We start from the raw sequence: 23,166 nt of genomic DNA on the forward strand, positions 1-23,166 counted from the left end.
ACGTTGACTTTCTCAAAAAACAAAAATACTCCTAAGAACATGTTTCACTGAGATTTACAACACTGAGTACTAAGATCACCTTTAATTCCGTCCTTTCTTCCCCTATCTTTCCTACAAATTAAAAATCTCTCCAAGAAGCAAACCCCCTTAGCCTGACAAGATTGGACCTGATTATAATATTTGTGGTTAATTATTGTGGTTGAAATTCTAAGGTGCAGCAGGATCTGCAAGCGAGTCATCTGGCTTGTTTAGACACTACCCTGACGTCAAAACGTGTGTCTTTTAACTCTCAGAGGAAGACGGGGTCTCTTCTTCACTCCCCAACCTCCAAAAGTTAAGATATTTTTAGATAACACAGTAGATTAGTCCTTTCATGAATGTACCTTAAAACTGTAAACGACTGACACTTGATGCCCCAGGAGAAAAACAACACGATCTGAAACCAAAACTATTCTAGTTTCAAGAGAACGTAAATAAAATGACTCTTTTGGGGTGATGATACAAAGGAAATATAAATGGAGGCCACAGATGGAGGCCAGTTAAAACTATCATTTAAAGCTGCTCTGGGAAAAGTCACTGACTTTTACTTTCTGATTGGCCAAACAAGTTTTACAAAAACTCCTCTTAATGATTTATAATTCCTGTAAGGTGTAAGATAATTACACAGTGACAGCTGTGAGTTATCTTTTCAGTACAGATCAAACCCCATTTAAATGAAGCTTTAAGTATTTAATTTGCTTTTGTTTCCCATAGTGTTTCACAGAATGCCTTGTAATAATAATAAGTGCTCAATAAAAACACCTTGAACTATTCCAAAATCCTTGGCTCACTTCAAAGACTTTAGATAAGGCAGCAAAATAAAATTAAAAGCAAAAACAAAGAAAGCCCAAATCATCTGGCTATAAAAAGTTCATTATTCAAAAATTTTAAATATATGATACTAGAGACTCTGGGGCTAAAACCATTATGTAATTGTCTTATATCCTACTTATAAGAATGTTCGGAGAGTCCTACAATTAAAAAATAAACAAATCCCAGAATGATTAAAACCATAGGTAATTAATTGTTTATTTTAACCAAGTTGTCTTTTTATATAGGCAGACTAAACTAAGGTGCCAATATCTTTTAAAAGAAAACCCCAAATTAGTAAGATTAATAGTCTATTAAACTATACTGTGCTGAAATATAGTTTGTAGATATTATAAGGAAGAGAATCTTCTATACTTAATATCATTAAAATTTATGTTTGAGCTGCCCTCTCCATCATTTCTTGAAGATAATAAAAGGATGAATTCTTTGTAAACCGTCCATGCAGTACATAATGGCCAACTAGAGTTCTTATTTCCATCAACGTCAATTTCAAAAGGGAGAAGTATACAATGTAATAATATATGTGGTCTGAAACATACCCACACCCAAAGATGTGTATATCTGGTCTAGAAATTAAATAGAAAACATATTAGGGAATTCATACTGTAAGAGTTAACCCTTTTCAGATAAAGCTTATGATTATCTTTCACCAATTTCAGATTTTTAAGTACTACACTTCCAAGGTTAAGAGAAAGGGTACAGACTGCTAAGAGAATTAATAGCATTAGCATGAGCAAAAGTGGGCAAGCTTGGTCCAAAGATTAACTGAATGCTTTCAGCTTTCTGCATATAGTAGCAGAAGGATGTAATAAATCAGAGAAAGTTAGGTATTGTATACAAAATAAATCATTCATTCGAGGCCTCAACCCTCCCCCTCCAAATTATTACCTAACCAAAATTTAGATGTTTTCAAATTCACTGCAAAGCTCTTTTTTTAGGATAAAAAAATTACAAAGGATATTGGGGAAAAAAATGAACTGAGATACATACAGCAAGCTTATATCTATTCCTTAATGAGTAAAATTTACCTTTGATTCTTCTTTGGAAATTTAAACAATGCTTACCAGTTCATTTCCTGAAACAAGCAAGAGACTGTATCTGGCCACTGTAAAGAAACTGCGAGAAACCTTTAATTGCTAAATAAACACAAAAGAAACCACAAAAGAGTCAATCTGCATCGCGTTTGTATCTATTTGATCCTGAGAAGGCTGTCACTGCCTGGTTGTCATGCTCAGTTCTCCCTCGACAACACACACATCCAATCCACAGGCACACAGAATTCCAAGAACACTGCCAAATGTTCAGTCAGAGCACTTGTGAAACACACCTTGTAATTGTCCACAGCCTCGGTCGTTCAAACCAGAGCTCGGCAGCTTGTCCTGATCTTCACCAGTGAGGTAAATAAAAATACCATGCATCACTCTTCCAAACGAAAAAAAAGTAAAACAACCTCACAATTAGCAATTAATTTATTGCCCCAGAGATAAATCTTTTCTGTTAACCCAAACCAACATTATGCCTTGATGTAAACCTGAGCACATGCTGAGCACCCTGCCGCTTACCTTCTCCATCACTTGCTTCTAACGATAGCTGACAAACTAGCCTCACAAATCCTTTTTTAGCTGCTGATCAGACAGATCCCCCTTTGACAATCCAGCATGGTGGAACACTCGAAAATTCTTCCTGCTTCTATTCTATTGCTTGCTCGAAAAACCAGTTTCCTTTTCATTGAGATAATAGCCTTTTCTGTGGTCACATGACTCTGAAGCTACATTAGCAGAGCTTTATGATAATAGACTGAATAAGCCTCTACCCCCTCCTGTTATTAAGGGGATGTGTCTCTCTCACACACACGTGCAAAATGCACACATACACTCACATACACGTGTCTCAAATTATTTATTCTTCTTGTAATGATCATAATATTTAAAATATCTACCGTAACATGAAAATACTAAAAATTTCTAGGTCTGCTGCTAAAAATAACTGCTTGATGCAAACACTCTGATGCATGGTCTTTGGCGCAGCAGGGAGCAGCACGCTGGCCATGAACGCTCCAGTGTATGAAGTGGGACAGAGGAGACCTGTCTGCTCCTGTTCTCTAGAACTTCTGACCCAGTAATATAAAGTTGACACATCTGGCCTCAAGAACACTGGGGGAGACATGATACCTGCCCAAACACTGGCATTTAACTAGTTTCATGTATTAGCAAAACACATGTAAGTGCACGTTTTCAACATCAAAATGTATCGTTATTGGAAATGCCCCCTACGTAATCTTCAGGTTATTGCACGGAGAAAAATATCACCATGGCCAAAACAATCTTTAAAACATTTTAAAAAAAATCAAAAGGTCTTCTGAATCTGGCCAATTTGTTTGATTTCTGATAAACGATCAACTTTTGAAACACACGTGTGGAAGCACTACGTCAGTGCCTGACACACGGTAGTTGCTCCACACTTTTTTTTTTTAGTGTCCTTGGTAACAGATTGAAGTGCTAGGCAAAGAGACAGTGGCAGATGACATTATCTGCTCTCTTTGTTTTCATTAAAAATAAAAAAAAATCTCTTAAATCTATCAGACAAGCAATTTGGGAAAGGAGTTTAAGTGTAAGAATATGCTGAGAAGTGGAAAGCAGAGAGGAAGATGAGCCAAGGAGTGGCCCCAGAAGAAAGTCACGCCACTGGGAGGGTGCTGCTGCTCCTAGACTGAAATAAGACAGACAGTCCCACTAAAGCAATGGAGGAAGCTCCATTTGACATATTTGGGCTTTATTTCTTGCCTTGGTTTTCTCATCTCAAAACCGGAAAACACAGCAGGTATTTTCCTTTTTTAACTTTTCACTGTGCTAAAATACACACAACATTAAAAGCTACCACTTTTGAATGCATAGCTTGGTAAAGCTAAGCCTATGCGCATGGTTGTGCAATAGTGCTCCCGACCTTTTTCATCTTGCAAAACTGAAACTGCACCCATTAAACAACAACTCCCATTTCCCCTTCCCTCCAGGCTCTGGCACACATCATCTACTTTCTGTTTCTGTGAAATTTAACTACTTTAGACCCCTTGTTGAAGTGGAATCAGAAGTATTTGTGTGTGTGTGTGTGTGTGTGTGTGTGCAGATATGTTAAAAAAGAACTGTTTCAGTACCTGGAGATCAAGACAGTTTTCACCTCACCAAATCATTTTACACAAACTGCATTATCCCTAAGTAAACCAAGCCAAAATTATACTCTTTAATATAGGAAAAAACAAAAGTTGTTATAGATACAACTAGACAGAAGGAATTATTGCCACATAAAAGCTATCTATACTAAAAACTCTAATTTCTAAGAACCTCAAAATTTTGATAATTCTAATTCTGAAACTTTTTAGTTTTAATTTAATTAACCACTCAACACATAAATAACTCGAGCAGGCTGGAGTGGGTGTTGACTAACTCTCTTCCAGTCACTGGAAGGGACCAGGGTCACTCTGCTGGAACACAGTCCTAACATCTCACCAAGCCTCTGGTGACTACACAGTGGTAAGTGAGCATAGCTTCCATGAGGACTCCAGCAGAGAAATTGAGACATCAAGAAAATATATTTAAAACACTCAAACGCTCACACCTGGTGATACTTCATCAAAAAAGCCAAAGCACAAAGAACTTTTACAAGTTATAATGATTTTAACAGCCACCTAAATATTTTCATTGGGCACTTGAAATCTAAAATCAATAATCAGCCAGGGCATCATAGGAAATTAATGTTATTATAGGAAACTAACCATAGCAGATATGAGAGAATACTTCTTTTTTTAAAGGAACAGCATAAAAACTATAGGGGGTAATTTTGTGAAATCCATCCACCCATTTGTCCTTTTTCTGCTCACAACATCATCAAAGCTTTGGTTATCTTGAGCTAACGTGAGGTCACAAGCACTCCTTACCACCCTGTGGTCCTTTATCAGCTACAATGGAGTTTTCACAAATTATTTCTCAGCCAGTCATGGGCAGCTGGAAAATCTGCTGAGAATTCACTGACCAAAACCATCACGGGAAGAAAATGTCTCTTGCCAAAACTTCCAAGTAAAATGTCTTAGTCCAGATTCTGCGCTTACGCTTCAAGACATACCACAGCTAGCAAAGCTGTCCCTCTCACGTCTTCTGCTGGCAAGCACAAGTGGGTGAAGCTGTCTATCCCCCTCCTGAGGGCAGGCTGGTGGCTGCAGCAGACTCCAGTTCATCAATTTTAACCCTTTTTCTTCACGAGGGCTTAAGTGTTGACAAGGGCATTAGGCTGGATGGTTTGTAAAGCTGTTTCTAGCTTTAAGGTTTCCTGATGGTGGTATTTATATAATTGTGATTAATTTCTTAAACCAAAAGTCTGATGAGAAGTCAAACAAGAATTCAAGAATAGAGTAATAAGGTGAAATTTACACTTGGTGCAATAAACAGATGTTAAGAATAAAGTTAAGCATTCTTACCTACGAAAGCCTGGGTTGGGAAGAACCCCTGGAGGAGGAAATGGCAACCCACTCCAGTATTCCTCCCTGGAGAATCCCATGGACAAAGGAGGCTGGTGGGGTGGGGTCGCAAAGAGTCAGACACGCCTGAGCGACTGATACACACACACACCAGTGAAAGCACCTATGGAACTGACGCTCCCATCTAGATACATAGCACGGTCATCACCCAGCAGACTCTCCTGAGCCCACCCCCTTACCCCAACAACCGTGACTCTTCTGCTACCACAGACTGGTTTAGCTTTTTCTAGAACTTCAAACAAAGGGAATCAGACAATAAGTACTTTTCATGATTCTTTAGCATCACGTTTTGTGTTATTGCAGGGCTTCCCTGGTGGCTCAGAGGTTAAAGCATCTACCTGCAATGCGGGAGACCAGGGTTCGATCCCTGGGTCGGGAAGATCCCCTGGAGAAGGAAATGGCAACCCACTCCAGCACTCTTGCCTGCAGAATCCCATGGACAGAGGAGCCTGGTAGGCTACAGCCCACAGGGTCGCAAAGAGTCGGACACGACTGAGCGACTTCACTTTTGTGTTCTTGCATATAATAATCATTTGTTCTTTTTCAGTGCTCAGGGTAATTCCACTGTGTGACTATATGGCAGTTCATCTACTTTCCTTTGATGGGCATTTGGACTGTTTCAAGTGGGTAGCTTGCGGTAAACAGAATTCTAAAAATGGTTCTGCAAGACTGCCCCACATCCTAAGGTACACATCCTTCATAATCCCAAGCATCGTCAATATGGTAGATTTTCATGCTAATAATTAGGTTATGTCACATGGCACTGCTGACTTTAAGGTAGGGAGATTATTGAGGTGGTGGTGGTGGTGTTCAGTCGCTAAATCCTGTCCAACTCTTTTCAATCCCATGGGCTGTAGCCTGCCAGGCTCCTCTGTCCATGGGATTTCCCAGGCAAGAATATTGGAGTGGGTTGCCATTTCCTTCTCCAGGGGATATTCCCGACCCAGGGATCGAACCCAGGTCTTCTGCAGTGGCAGGCAGATTCTTTACTACTGAGCCACCAGGGAAGTCCAGGGAAGATTAGTCCAGGGAGGCCTAATCATAATGCATTTTCTCCATGAAGCAGGCACAGAAGTTAGAAGTCTCAAGTCCGAGAAAGATTCTATAAACCTTAGATGACATTAAGATGGAAGAAATCCAATGTCAAGAAAGATGGATGACCTCTAGGCGCAGAGAGTGGCATTCAGCTAACACCTAGCAAGGACACAGGATCTCAGTCCCATTGATCCAAGACCCTGAATTCTGCTAACAACAAGAATGAGCTGAAAGTGGATTTTCCCCCGAGAGCTTTCAGATGAGAACTCACTCTTGCTGACACCTTTGTTTTAGCCTGGTGATGCTCTGAGCAGAGAATTACATCGACGCCGTGCTCAATTTCAGATCTATAGGATGGTAAGCTAATAATTGGGAGTTATTTGTGGTAATCTGTTACTCAGAAAAAGAAATCTAATGAGGGGAAGGTGTGACTATATACAAGTTGCTACCAGTACACATGTGCAAGTCTTTTCATAGACATGAGTTTTCATTTCGGGTGGGTAAATACCTATGATGGAATTAGGGGCTCGTGGGTAAGTGTAAGAAACTGTCAATGTGTTTTCTAAGGTAGCTTTACACTCCCACGAGCCACGCATAAGAGATCTGGGTGTCCCACAGCCATACCAACATTTGACATTGTCAGTCTTTTAAATCTTAGCTGAAATTCTACATATGTTAGCAGCCTTCCCTACACATGGGTGTGCTCCTTGTTCACTTCCTTCTCTGTAGAGGCTTTATAACATTTACAGCTAATGACACCACACAAAGCCCTGTTTTGTGTACCCTGTCAGTGTCTCTTAGGGATTAGCTTTCTCTGCACTGGAGTATAAACACTGAAGGGTAGAGATCATGCCTTTATTTCTTTAAATCCTCACCATCATCTATCCTAGCGCTGCCTCTACAGATTAAATGGTCATATTTAAGTACTGACATTTCTTTTTCCTTAAAAAGGCAATTATATAGCAATATGAAAAAATGCTTTTGAATAGGCCACTTTATAGGGAGGAGAGAGTATGGCCTTGGAACTACATTTTAGTTGGACTCCATTGCTAGACATACAACCTTGAGCAAGTTACTTCATCTCTCTGAGTCTTAGGTTTCCTATCTGTAAACGGGGAAAGTTGGGGGGCCTACACTGTGTTGTTCTTGTCAAGAGTCTATAAATTATATGGAAAGCAACTAGCCCAGAGTCAGACACGACTGAGCAACTGAACTCAACCAGCCCAGAGCCTGGCACAGGACGACATCAATTGATGGCAGCTATTATTAGCCCTTAGTTTGATATGATGTTCAGCAAAAAGAGAAACAACCTTTCTTTTATAACTTTATACTAAGAACAGAAGAGAATACATAAAATGTAAGAGTTGGATTAGGTGGATGATAGCATAGGGGATTTTAATTTCAATTTTTAAACCCTTAGTGGTGGCTCAGAGATTAAAGCGTCTGCCTGCAATGCAGGAGACCTGGGTTTGATCCCTGGGTCGGGAAGATCCCTTGGAGAAGGAAATGGCAACCCACTCCAGTATTCTTGCCTGGAGAATCCCATGGACGGAGGAGCCTGGTGGGCTACAGTCCATAGGGTCGCAAAGAGTCGGACACGACTGAGCGACTTCACTTTCACTTTCAAAGTTTCCATAATTTTAAAACACAGTAAATTGTTGATAACTTCTAAAACTGGGTGAAGGATACATGGGGGTGGGGGTTATAAATACTATTTTAAATTTCCATTATACAAACCTCAAAAACTAGAATTCACTGTACCAAAAAAAAAAAGGGTAAATATTTAACTGACAAAGATTTCCTGATGCACCAAGACATTTTATTAATTCAAATGATTAAAAATGAGATAAACCCTGAAGGTGTCACAGTTAACAAGCTGCAGGGTGAATAAACTTTAGGTCATTTATGATATTAATTTGTTAGCCCATTAGCATTGTAATTATATATTAAAGCAAAATATCAGGTTTTGAAAACCTGATAAAGTATCATGGAATAGTTAATCTCTTTGTTAAATACATTTTTAATGCAATAAGGCATCAGTTGCATACGTAGTATAAGTCAATAAAGTGAAAAGTAATAACACCCATTTGAACTAGCTGTTTTTATGAGGCACCTGTGTGCACAGAATTATGTCACTTGGCTCCCTGGGCCTTCTTCCTCAAGAGGGGAGCCAGGGATAGCAAGAAGGCCCCTCTGAGAAGATGCTGCCTGTGGCTGTCAGCCCACTAACATTAACTAGAGATTTCACTCTTCTGATATGCAGGGTAGTACGTTTTCGAGAAGGCCCAACTGTGCTAAGCTAGCTAGCAGTGAATGCTATTTTGCTGGGTTATTTCCAATAAAAGGCTTATGCAAACAGCAGTGCATAAATGTCTATGATACGACTGCAGGAAATTATACCCACACAAAAGACAGCTGAGGAGAAGGACTAGAGAGTACAATCACTTCTAAATACGACTCTGCCAAGTTGCCACTTCATGGAATGAAATAATATACAAATAGCACACTGCATTTCCAGCTCAGCATCTGTGCTTCATCCAAGGACTTTAGAGGCTTTGACTACTGAATCTGACTCTTCCCAATTAGTTCACATGTAAACCATTCCAAAGAGTTGCCCTTAAGAGGTGCATTTATTCTCTGAAGTCACTGAGTACCCCTGGGTTACAAATAAAATTCCTAGGTGATCTGCTAACCAGAATGAATGAGAAACCCAGCCGTCTATCAGGATTTATAACTTTTATTCCTCAGGATTCTAAAAATGCCAAAGGCTCAGGGAGCAGATTAAAGACCACAAGAATTTGACTCACTGATTAATCCAGCCCTCTGAGATTGGCATTATTCCCTAGAAGGCTCTGATGGGATAAACGACCATTTAGAATTATAAAATTGTGGGGCTTAAAAACAAAACAAAAAACACGAGGGCCATCTCATGTTGGGACTCTAGAATTCTTCCACCTCAAATTCCCAACCTTGGATAACTTATCAGTCTCTGGTTAGATCTTTTCAATTCATAACCTTAGAGCCATTTACACTGTAAGGAGAAAATTTCCCCAGCTGTTCTTAAGAGTTCAAAAAGCAACCAAAGGCCAAGACTAGACCATACTGTTTCTTTAAAAGGTTAGATGGGAATGAGATTCCAGGGACAAAATGGAAGAACTACATCCTTTGACGGTGATGGCTAATGGCCTTAAACACACCTTCTTGTCATCCTCAAACCCTGGTAGATTAGCCAGGCTTGCTCTTCTCACTCTACTGTTCTCTGCCTCCTCTACGTACTAACTTCTCCCACATAGAGTCAAAAGAGAGTGACAGCCACATACACAACGAGGACCAGAAGAGCCTGGCTTGCTCTTCTCACTGGATCATAAAGGAATGCTATGCAGGTAACTGATAATAAGGATTTTTGTTTTTTCTTGACAGTCTGCTTTAACTAAGATCTGACTGAAAGTTTTCACTGGTTCACAAATTTGGCCATATAAATACAGAAGAGGAAAAAAAAGTCTCTCTTGGTGGAGGTGCTATATTCTGAGGCAAATAGTGAATTATTCATCTATTCTACATTTCCACGGGCATGAGAGGGACTTGTCACAAGTGGGGAGCATGTGCTGCGTTTATCGAAGACCACGCCTTGCACAGCACAGCACAGTGCTGTATCTCTGCACCACAGCCAGTTCTGGTTCAGCTTCAAGGGTCCCCTGTTAAATGCTTTTTAAACGAGGTGGATGATTTCTTCCTTCTCTCCCTCATCCCTGCTTTTTCTTTTCCTGCTTTCTCCTTAGTCGCTCCTTCCTTTCATAATACTAAGATTACTTGCCCTGGTGAGCAAGAGGGTATGTCATAGTAGCCAATCTAAGAGAAGAGGGGAAATATCATTAGAGGCAAAAAAAAAAAAGTCATCTTTCCTTAAAGCCTCACAGGCCATAGCAATAATTTATAACAAAAGAAAAACATGTTTGACACCTGCCCTGATGTCTTTCACTTCTTTCTTGCTCTTGTTTCTTTTGTAGCTGTGGATAGATTCATTTCATTCAACAAGTACTTATTCAGAACAGTGTCACGTAAGGCACCAAGTCAGGCAGTGGGGACACAAAAATGGACAGGACAAAAAAATCCCTGTCCTCTAGAGGCCCGTCATCAACGAGGGCAAAGAGAGAAGTAAGCAAAATGTAAATGATCAGAAATGCCTTCTCAAGATGGGCTGTTAAAAGACAAAGAGAGTCAATGTCCAACTCTGAATGGGGAGGGCCAGCTCTTTAGAGGAGAGCAGGACAAGCAGGACTCTCTCTAGTGTGTGAGGAAGGGGAGAAAAAGGTATAACAGCAGGGGAGCGTGAGAGCACATTCCTTGCTGGAGAGCCAATGAAATCCGCATGATCACAGCCGAAAGGTATTAATGCCTAAAAGAAGGTGGTGGGAAAAGAGGCTGCAGAGGTGGGCATGGGTCAGGCTAGGATGAGCCCTGTTTGCAGAGCTGAGGAGGCCGAAATCCATCCTGTGGGGAATGAGGAACCCATGAAAGGTTCTGAGCAGTTGAAGAGATGATTGTTTTTCTAAAAGAGAAAGATTTCCATTGGGAGGAACTTCAAGAAATGATACTACGTGGGGAAGAATAGTCAGAAAATTGTAGCAATAAATCAGTGAGGAATGATGAGACTATACATAAAGATACCTACACTTATGTCTAATCACACAGCCTACAAATAAGCCCTCATACATGGTAGAATGGTTTCTGACACAGGTGCCAAGAGTCAACGGGGCCTTCATATTTCAACAAATGGTTCTGGGAAAACTGGATATCCACATGCAAAAAATAATGATGGTGAACTCTACTTTGAAAAGTAAAAGTTGCTCAGCTGTGTCTGACTCTTTGTGACCCCATGGACTACATAGCCCATGGAAATCTCTAGGCCAGAATACTGGAGTGGGCTGCCTTTTCCTTCTCCAGGGGATCCTCCCAACCCAGGGACTGAACCGAGGTCTCCTGCATTGCAGGCGGATTCTTTACCAACTGAGCTATCAGGGAAGCCATGTTTACTTTACATATATAAAAATTAACTCAAAGTAGATCAAAGACCTAAACATAACAGCTAAAACTATAAAATTCTTACAAGAAAACAGAGGGGGGAAGTTTCATGATGCTGGATTCAAGAAAACAGAGGGGGGAAAGTTTCATGATGCTGGATTTGGCAATGATTTCTTAGATATGACATCAAAAGCATACAAAACAAGAGGAAAAAATAGGTAAGCTGGCCTTGCTTTTGAGCATCAAAGGATACTATCAATAGAATGAAAAGGCAACCTATGGAATAGGGGAAAACATTTGCAAATCATATTTATTTGATAAGGGATTGATATCCAGTATTAAGAGCTCCTATAATACAACCAAAAACCCAAACAATTTGATATAAAAAAATAGCAAAAGAAATTAAAAAGACACTTCTCCAAAGATAGACAAATAGCCAAAAAGCACATGAAAAGATGCTTCAACACTACTGGTCATTATAGAAATACAGACTAAAACTACAAGGAGATACCACTTTCAGTTCAGTTCAGTTCAGTCGCTCAGCATGAACCATGAACCATGAATTGCAGCACGCCAGGCCTCCCTGTCCATCACCAACTCCCAGAGTTCACTCAGATTCACGTCCATCGAGTCAGTGATACCATCCAGCCATCTCATCCTCTGTCGCCCCCTTCTCCTCCTGCCCCCAATCCCTCCCAGTATCAGAGTCTTTTCCAATGAGTCAACTCTTCGCATGAGGTGGCCAAAGTACTGGAGTTTCAGCTTGAGCATCATTCCTTCCAAAGAAATCCCAGGGCTGATCTCCTTCAGAATGGACTGGTTGGATCTCCTTGCAGTCCAAGGGACTCTGAAGAGTCTTCTCCAACACCACAGTTCAAAAGCATCAATTCTTACACCCATTTAAATGGTCATTATAAAAAAAAAAAAAACTATGAAATACATATTTGCAAGGAGAAATAATGGAGAAAATGGAACCCATGTGCATTGCTGGTGGCAGGTAAACTGGAAAACAGTATGTGATTCCTCCAAAAAAACTAAGCACAGAATTACCATGTAACTCAGCAATTCCACTTCTGGGTAAGAACCCGAAAGAACTGAAAGCAGAGAATTGAACAAATACTTGTACTTCTATGTTCTTAACAACATTATTCACAATAGCCAAAAGGTGGAAGTAACCCAAATGTTTACTGACAGATGAATGGATAAATAAAATGTGGGGTGTGTATGTATATACATACATACAAACAATGGAGTATTTTTCAGCTATAAAAAGGAAATTTTGACCTATGCTACAGGATGGATGAGTCCTGAAGACATCCTAAGTGCAATAAGTAAGTCACAAAAAAGATTAGAACCTCTTATATGAACTTTCTAAACCAGTCGAATTCATAGAGGCAGAAAGTACAAGGGTAGTTGCCAGGAAATGGGGACGGGGTGGGGTAAGGAGTGGGGAGTTAGTGTTCAGTAGGTACAGAGTTTCAATTGTGGAAGATGAAAAAGTTCTGAAGATGGATATTGGTGATGGTTGTACGATAATGTGCACGTACTTAACGCCACAGACATGGACACTTAAACATGGGTACAACGGTGACTTTAGTATGGATATTTTGACCAGAATTTTCCTAAAATTCTAATATAGTCATATTTTAGTTAGGCAAGGTCAAAAAATGTCTTCCTATTCAGAATTTTGCTTATATGTCCTACATTGTTATTACTGCCTCAATGAAAGAGTGTTCTTTGTCAGCTGCCAAATCATCGTCACCTTTAGGCCTGGTGAAGCCACCTGCTGTGTGCCCAAGGCTTCAAGTGATTTGTGTTAGTTTATTAGTAGTATACTAAGTAAAATTACCCCCAAACTTAGGAGTACTTTCTGCCAAACCTACGAAACAGAAGATAAAACCGCATGTCAACTAAGCAAGAGAAGCTCAACGAGAAGGTCAGAGAACAATTTATTCATCATCTCAGAAGCGAGAGAACACAGAACAGGTTGGGTGTCTAAGATCTTCCTTAAGCAGGCCATGAACAGCAGACACAGGTAACTCTCAATCATCCAAGCTAACAGAGGATTCCTAATTTATTTCTATTTTCCTGTGGAATAGGGTAATTGATACGCGCTAACTGAAAGGCAAAAACACTGGGACACGAAATAAGATGGAGTCTCTCAAGGCTGGACCTTGGTACGGAATCTGTGAGGCGTAGCAAATGTACATGTGTGCTCTAGTCGCCCTTCCCCCCTGGCTCGGCAGACACTGCTAATGAATCATTTCTGAGCCTGAGTGCATGCCTCTCCCTTCTGACCCAGCACTCCCAAGCAGTCACTATTATGGATAGGAATTGGCACCAGAGAAGCCGTGCTTGCCATCCCAGAACCAGGGTATTCGTGCTTAATGATCCCCAAGTGTGCAGGCATCGGGCCAGCCAGGTGTTTTTGTATGTGGCGTCCCACTGGTTCCTCCAAATACCATGTGAGAGTGGCTTCATCTTCCCCTTTGAGAGATGAAAAAACTGAGGCTCGGCGAGGTTAAATAACTTATTCAGGGTTACACAATTGAAACATTGCAAAACACCAATTATTAATATTTAGTAGGTACAAATTATATGCCAGCCACTCTGACATGTATTATCTCTTTAATCCTTTCTATAGCCCTGTAACATAGGTATTAATTTATCCCTATTTTACAACTAAGGAAAATGAGGCTTAGAGAGCGGTTTGGTAACTTAGTATCAGTCAGATTAGTAAGAACAAAATTTTAACCTCAGATCAGATGAATCCCACATCCCCTGTTTTTTCTCTCTGATGCTTCTGGCAATAAAACTTTATGCTTAAGTTACACTATTCCAAGGCATTATTAGGGGTACAGAGACAACCACTCAATAAGTTTACAGTATAAAAAAGGAGAAAGCTACTATGCAAATCACGATAACTGCCATTCATCTATTCCTCAGCTAATCATTGAGTCCTTACTATCTACAGGCACTGTGGATATAGTGGTGAAAGTGATAAAAATCCTTGTCCTCCTGACCTTAACAATCTAGAAAGGGCCAATAAACACGATAAATGAGTAAAAAGATGCCACATGTGACCTAGCGCTAAGTGCTAAGGAGGAAAAAGAATGGAGAGGGGTGAGAAAAGCAGGGAAATTGAGGGCATTTCAGCTAGGGCAACAAGGACCCTCCTGCTACATCTTTAGACACGTAGCATGCGCCATCGCTGGGACAGCCACCACCAGCCCCTCACCTTTCCAAATAGCCATAGCGTCTCTGGCCCTCCTGAGAGCCGTGGATACATGTTTGCCAAAAAGTTCGTTTGGGTTTTTCTGTAAGATATTCAGGAAAACCCAAAGGAACTTTTTGGCCAACCCCTATACTGTCTCACCATTTTTCTTCAAGCCTGGTACCATTCAGCTTCTGTCAGAAACTGGATTTTGTACTTTTTCCAAAACTTGGCTTTACTGACACTGCACGAACATGCTTCCGACCTCACCTCCCTGATCTGTGCTGAGTCTACGTCTCTCTGCCACCAAGCCAAACAAGCAAGCAAACAAAAATACCCAAAAAACCCTATGGCTGTTTTGGATTGAATAACAATCCTGGTTTTGCTTCTGGCTATAAAGGCACTCCACTGATAATGCAGTTCCTGTGATCATATCAGCAAAACTGGGACCCAACGGATACTTCTAGCCTCGGGACCTCACTCAGCTCCAGTGCAGCTTTCAGCCCACCATCGACCTCTCTCCCAGATGCGAGGACCCCGCACCTCTTGGAGCAAACTCCTCTTCCTCTGTCAGCTGCTTTTCAGTCTCTGTCACCCAGTAAGTTTTCTGTAACTACCCCTTCTCTGTCTTCAAGCCCAATCAGTTTCCAACATCTACGTTTACAGTTTCTCTTGATCACATCTCCTTCTTTCCAATTCCTCCCCAAGAGTCAGAACTTTCGTCTCTAAAGCAGGCTTCCCCCGGAATATCTCCAGGTACTCTCCCTTTTTCCACTTACCCTAGGATCAGCATTAAATTCTGGTGCTACAGTCCCTTCATGGTGAACTTGAAGGCAGAAAGCACCATATACTAAGATCCTCAATTCACTGAGGACTGATGCGGTGATGATAACCTTCTATCACAGTTCCTAACATGCAGTAGGAACTCAAAAATAAAAATGTCAGTTTTCTTTCCTTTTCTCTTATTTCTTATTCTCTGTGAAATCAAATAAGGATCTGGCATTCGGAGGCTTGTGGAATCTACCTGGTTTTCCAGGTTTTCTGAGCAAATATTCCTCCAGCTCTGTGTTCTCAGTTCTGGTCAAGCTGGAGTACCCAGTGCTCTTAGACCTGACAATCATTTGTGCATCTTGTCCCTTTCTGTTGAGAGTGAAGTGTCCCTTGCCATTCTCTGCCTATGTAAATCTTACCGATCCTCCAAAGGTTATTATCAATGGCCACCTCCTCCTGAAGTCACCCCTAAGCCCTTCATACAAGAGACCCTTTGCTATCTCTGTCCCAAGAAATCACCAACTACTCTGACAGCACCCTTCCAGTCAACCAAGAAACATGTATTGATCTTTTGGTATGTGCCAGGCAATGTATCAGAAACTGAGGACACAAACGTAAAACACTACCATATTAATGTTTACGTACTTAATTTACCCTAAGTATATTATAAACTTGAAAGAGGCCCAGCACTATGATTATAAGTTCTTTGATGTCAGAGTCTGTGTATTACTCATCTTTGTATTCTCTACAGCACTTATTATGATACCTTGGTACATAATATAAGCTTAAATTGTTAAATTTGATAGCAACCATAACAGTTTTGCAGTACTTCAAAAAAAAAAAAACCCACCATTTTATTCCAGAGACAAATAAGGTTGTTTATAGTGAAAAATTAAGTATTACTAAAAGTCGAGAGAAATTATTATTCATAAAATTTTAGATGAAGAAATAAGTACTGCATAGCATTGGGTGCATAATAGTTTACTACGATTTAAATACAAAGCTAGGATTAGAACGCTGTCTCAGACTATGCTCAAACTTCAAAGTCTACAGAATATGTCAAAGAAACAAATAAATAAGGATAAGATAAACTCAGTAGAACCCTCAATCCTGTACTTTTATCGCATGCTTCTGTATTTTGTGTTGAGTAGAGACCTGCCATGTAAAAGTCTTATGACTGGGATAAACTATGCCACATGTAAATGAGAAATTAAAATGCCGGAATAAAGAACAAATTCACCACATTGTGTCCCTGATTCAGGTGTCAAACTCAAGACTTATTAGTCAGAGGGATGAGCCAAATATAACGTGTGAGGAAAATCTGACAGAAGACATGTACTCAAAGTCGTCTCTTCATATTCAACACCTCTCCCAAGAGAGAATGAGAACCACAGCCCTCTAATATCTAAATCAAAAGCAAACAGAAGTCAATGAATACACACTCAGAGAGCGGAAATAAATCTGAACATTTCAAAAATATTTCTTGGCCGTAATACTTCCAAGTAGGTAGAGTTTAATGAGGATTAAGGGCCTATTTATGCTTGGTGCTGAGGTAGATGCCGTATCTAATCATTTGCTTTAAACAGAATAATGAGGGAAAAAATTAATAGTTTAAATGTTCAACTTGAGAGTTAACTATCACAAGCACCATTATATCACCAACTAAGAAAATGAATGAAAAGTACATTAACACCTGTCTCCCACTTTTAAGATACAAAAGGCTATCAATTTGTTTCCATAAAAACATAACCAATATCACTTACTTTGATAGAAAAACTTATTCCTTAGATGCTCCTGGCTAAAAAATGATTAACAACTACAAACATTTACAAAGAGCCTAACAAAAGTGAAACAAATCACTGTAATTATTGAAACACGAACTGGTGACTAGACATTCTACTGGGAAAAGCTATACTATCTGAGTTCATGTGATAGATAATGATAAAAATAAAACAGTATGTTACATAAAAGGTGAACTTCAAAGCTAATCCCATTGCTTGCTGACATGACAATATCTGTAACAGAAAAGATGAAGAAATGATAAAAATCAAGGGAAATGCTCTCATTTTAGAGTAAAAAGGTTAGGATATGGCAAATAGTGAATATGGTGATGAAACACTGCAGTCCAATTTGAGTCTTAATTTAGTAAAACATATAAAGTTAAATTAAAAAAAGAATTCCGTACACATAGCAGATACTAAGAAGTAATTATAGCAAAAAGAAATTAGCCAGCACTTAAATATCAAAGCTTCAAATAAAGTGACTTTAAGAACAGCTAGACTTTATTAAGTGCTTAGTAAGTGCTAAGCCCTTTACCCACATTATCTCATTTAATAACAACCCTAAGAATGAGACCTTTATCTTTTCCCCATTTTAAACTTTAAGTGTCAGAGCTTGGATTCACACCCACCCAGAATCTGACTTGGTTCTTTACCTATGACAGTAATATATATTGTACTAACATATGGTTCTTTAACCATACAGTAATATATACTATATTAATTTTCATATAAATTTAATGATCAAACACAAACACAGGATAATTAACATGCCCAGTCCTCTTGTAATATGGGTGTACTCATATGCATTGCTCTAATCTATGCATGTTAAAAGTACTTCTATATGGAGAAGAGGAGGGAAGCAAAGTACTGACAATTGGGTCTTGACATGGAAAAAAGAAACCAGGGTCACTCTTTTTGCAGTTCCTTGAATCACAGCCCTGATAGGGGCATGGCTGGGATATCGCGAAAGAGTGCTACATCCTGCCAGGCAAACCATGGTCTCTCCATGCACCGAACACGCAACTTTAGGCTTATACCAGCCTGGGGAGAGAGGGACAGGAAGTCAGTGGATACAAGCACAATCTAGCTAAGACAGTGGGTAGCAAATGTGGTAAAAGGGAAAGCCTGAGAAGGCTCCCTAAATTTCTGCCTCGATCTAAAAGAAACTATTTCTCTTTGATCTTTAAGAAAACGAAGCAGTGAGCAAGCAGAGAATGCATTCTTACATATATGGTACCGTCATTTTTAGAAAAAAGCCATATTTATGCCTCTTATTTTTTAAATCACAAGGTAGGCCTATAGTTTCTGCCACTAATTTTAGCATTTTCCTTCGGTTCTTAAAAAAAAAAGGTCAGTCAAATTCTTATTTGACTCAATTACACATGTGTCTACCAAGGATTAGCTAAAGGTTTGAAAAATTTTAACAGTTTATTAAAAATAATATAAAGATACACCTACATATCTACATAGAAGTCAAACTGAACAACTCTAACAACTGAATCAAAATTTATTTGTTGACATTTTTAAATGGAATAAGGCAAAGGCAAAGTACACATCCCTCTGGCTCAAGATAAAATATGTTCCTAAAATGCATATAAAATACTTTCCACCTATCAAACACGACTTTCGTATTAAATCATATGATTTAATATGCTTCCATGAGAAAGAAAAACCACACTGACGGGGTGAGCTAAAAATCTGTAGAAATCTGACCATGCCTAAGCCTGTATTCCAACATGGCCTGAAAGCCATCAAGCTGAGTTCCATCAGTTTAAGTTGATTACTAGGAAAAGTCAAAAACAATCAACAATGATCAGAAGAACATGGCAGGAAAACAACAGGTGCTGACTCCTCTCCATTTTAATCAACAAACTCACATAGCAGAGCCACCCAGACATAAATCATACTTCTCTCTTCCTCAACAGAGCCCATTAATTAGAATTAGGATTGCATAATCAAGATGTACAAATTATATTTTAAAATGCATCATAAGAAAATTTGAGAGAAAATTAAAAATATTTCATGGAGGTATCATATTTATCAGAAGCTAATTCTTTATCTTTCAGATAATTTTAAGTATGAGTATAGCTGCAACACTTACTAAAGGGTTTTCTTAGGTTCAACTAAATATTCATACTCAGAATCATCAAAGCAACATCTGGCCCCAGTCTCCTGAGAAGGAGGTTATAGGACAGAACAGGGCTTGCCCAGCCAGGGAGATTTAGACTGGGGGTTGGTTGGGGTTGGTTAAACTCACTTCTACACGGGAGGGGTGTATGAGCTGTTCTTTTAGATGCTTCCTGCTCCATAGAAACCAGCATCTCTTTTAACAAGTTCACAGGCAAAGCTTCCAAAGTCCCAGTGAGGGAGATACTCCCAGGGAAATATCAGAGCTAGGGCTCCCCCATCTGGTATTGATATTTCATTTTTCCTCCTATCCAAGATGCATTTAACTAATCAGGGTTCATTTTTAGTGAATATAATGTTACCTAGATTCATAGCTGATGTAGTCCTATCAGACTGCCAAAGGAACAGATACAGCACTAACAAAAAGTTAAAAATGCCACCCCTGTACTTCCTTGGTGGTCCAGTGGTTAACAATCTGCCTGCCAATGCAGGGGACAAAGGTTCAATCCCTGGTCTGGGAAGATCCCACATGCTGCGGAGCAACTGAGCCCGTGTGCCACAACCACTGAGTCCGTGTACCACAAGCACTGAGCCCGTGCGCTCTAGAGCAAGAGAAGCTACTGTTGGGAGAGGCCTGCATACCGCAACCAGAGAGGAGTTCCCACTCACAGCAACTAAAGAAAAGGCCGCGTAGCAGGGAAGACTCAGCAACGCCAAAAATAAATAATAAAGTTGGATATATTTTCAAAATGCCAACCTGAAGTATCTCAACTATATTAATAACTATTAATCAATATAAAAAACATAACCCAATAGAAAAATGGGCAAAATATATCACAGGCAGTTCAAAAGAACCAAAATGACCAATGTATAATCTCAACAGTAATCAGAGAATATAAATTAAAAGTAAAATGGAATACCATTCCACACCCTTAACACTGTCAAAAATTTAATCTTAAGTCACATATCCTACAAATTATTACTACCCTCCGAGTAATACCCTAGATAAATTCTCACATTTATACAAGTGGACATTCACAAAAATATTTGCTGCTGGAATACTTACAGTGGTAAAACACTGGAAACAACCTAACTGTTCATCAAGAGGAAAATGGACAGTTCGTGACATGTCATATAATGGAATACAGCCCATTGAACTGACCAGCAAATACATGGACACGATCTCAAAGCAACATAATGTTATAGGGAAAAAGCAAGTTGCAAAACAAAATGGGCAGTCTGGTATGCTTAATCAAGTTAAAAAAATTTTATATTGGAGTGTCGGTGATTAACAGTCAGGTACATAGCAAAGTGATTCAGTTATACATATACATGTATCTTTCTTTCCCCTCTGCCTTGGAGCTGGCAGGATCTTAGCTCCCCGAGCAACTGAATTTGGGCCCTCGGGAGTGAGAGCACAGAGTCCTAACCACTGGAACACCAGGGAGGTCTTTCTCATCAAGCTTAAAATATACAAAATGACATCAAATATTATAAACAATTAAATACACAAACAGTAAAAGTAAAAACAAAAATAAAAAGCATAGGTACAATAAAGAACAAATTCTGAGTGGAGTTATCTCTGAGAAAAGAAAGAGAATGCTGTAAATAACACAGAGTTCAAAACAAGTGTTTTTTACCTGGTAAAGAGGAATAAACTTTCAAAGTCTAGATTTTATCTTTGCAGTTTTCAATCAGAACGCACTATACAGATACAGGTTCTTTTTAAGATTGTCATTCTACTTGTAATTCTGTTTCTTGAACTGAATTTCTCTCTTTCAAACATCTACCAATTGACTTTTGGATGTCAGGACTTCGGTCCAATTGGAACGCGGCATCCACTGTTTTAAACCAAGACTTTGCCTCTCTTCCTTTGTTCTCTCCATTTCCCCCCTAAATTCACCCTAGGCACCAGGAACAAAGCAATCAGCACACAATGTCACTTTGGTAATCTCACTTATCAGATCCCGAGATGTCAATCTCTGATGGCAGCCACTGCCTGGAGAATGCAAGGAAAAAGCTTTTAACCCAGCATTTAAAGGTCTCAAAGCGGGGCCTTTTCCTCCTGCCCTATACAAAGGGCTCTCTGGCTTTGCTTGTTCCCTTTTCTTCCTCTTCGTTCAAGCTGTGTGTCTTGCTGAGACTGTTACATGTTCATCATCTCTTTTCTAGTATCTAATCTTAGTTATCTTTCAAAACTGGTCATAAGTTTTATCTCCCCACCCCCCTTAAGCACCGCCCCCCCGCCATCAATGGGCCCTAATTTGGATTTATTCATCCATTCAAATACTGATTGGATGTCCGCATGTGGCAGGAGACATATCCCAGGGGGCACTGGTGTGATGCCTATGTATACTACAATGAATTAAACCCCCTTGGTCTTTTTGTTAATGTCTGTACATCAATCTTGACTATGCTATAAGCTTCTTCAAGGAACAGATTCATTTTTCCCCACACAGGAGCTAACATAGTACTCTGCAGTGGTCAGAGTTCAATAAAGATTCTCTGGTTAAATTAATTTTGAAATGAAAGGTTATATGATCTAATTTTTTAACCAAAAACAACTAATACTTATCATTGAAGTTTTGAATAATGACAACATTTTCTTGAGAAGTATATTTCTACCCAACAAGATTAATGGACTTGGAGTCAGAAGGTCTTGTTTTAACTTAGGCTCCACTATATTACCGCTGGCCATAATTCTCTCTCTCTCTCTCTCTCATTAGTCTCCATAAAATGAAGATATTCACACCTGTCTGAAGTGTTATGAAGAATGAGTAAATTAGGAAAAGACATGTCATTATGTCAGGAAGAGTCTAGGCTTCCCAGGTGGTGTGGTAAAGAACTCACCTGCCAATGCAGGAGACACAGGAGACCCGGGTTCAAACCCCAGGGTTGGGAAGATCCCCTGGAGGAGGGTATGCCAACCCACTCCACTATTCTTGCCCGGCGAATCCCATAGACAGAGGAGCCTGGCGGGCCACAGTCCAAAGAGTCGCAAGAAGTCGGACAGGACTGAGCACACACAGTTGATTCACAATATCGTATTAGTTTTGGGTGTGCAACACAGTGATTCAATATTTTCATAGCTTGCACTTCATTTAAAGTTATTATAAAATAATAGCTAGATTCCTTATGCTGTATTAATAAATGCTTGTTGCTTATTTATTTTCTACAGTCATTTGTATTTCTTAATCCCATACCCCTATCTTGCCCCTCCCCACTTTCCTCATCACACTGGTAACCTGTGGTTTGTTCTCTGTATGAGATGGTTTCTGATTTGCTATCTTCACTTGCTTCTTTTACTTTTTAGCTTGAAATGACAGCATGCACACACGCAAGAAAGAGTCTAATGTTTATCATTTAGTTCAATAACTATCAGGCTATTCTTAACAGATGCCAACATCCTCATCTCCCACAAGAAGTGTTTATAAAGATTCACTCCCTTTCTGCCAGGTGAGAGAGATGACATCTTTGACCAACATATGAAAGAAAAGAGGACCTACAAAAACAGCCAATTAAGATATTTTGATCATACGCTAAGTAATAATCTCAAGGTCATAAAAGTATTCTATATTTAAAATATCTTTATCATTCTATTTATTTTATAAAGTTAAGTACAAACAGTAAATATTTATTACTCTTGTAAAGGACCAATGTAAATGGTGCTTGGAAAAGAACAGAGAATGAGAAAATTGCTCTTTAGAATAAACATGATCTCAATAAACTTTCTACTTCCTTTTACATAAAGTTATTTTCTATTTGACTTACTGTGTGAAGTAGGAAACACAGAAATCCATTAATGACTGACTGTTTTG

General features: G+C 39.4%; 1 protein-coding gene across 37 annotated transcripts in view; it reads right to left on the bottom strand.

Moving 5' to 3' along the window:
• NCOA2 (nuclear receptor coactivator 2) overlaps window positions 1–23,166 on the bottom strand; it is a 284,545-nt gene that overhangs the window by 128,763 nt on the left and 132,616 nt on the right. The window contains exon 1 of one of the 37 annotated variants that reach the window (XM_027973034.2): window positions 2,433–2,577. The exons of the other annotated variants lie outside the window; for them this stretch is intronic. The gene's annotated coding sequence lies outside the window, so the exon portion shown is untranslated. Of the gene's footprint in view, window positions 1–2,432; window positions 2,578–23,166 lie in introns of those variants that run through there. 37 annotated transcript variants of the gene reach the window in all.

The sequence above is a fragment of the Ovis aries genome, chromosome 9 (assembly GCF_016772045.2).
Source record: "Ovis aries strain OAR_USU_Benz2616 breed Rambouillet chromosome 9, ARS-UI_Ramb_v3.0, whole genome shotgun sequence".
NCBI lineage: Eukaryota > Metazoa > Chordata > Mammalia > Artiodactyla > Bovidae > Ovis > Ovis aries.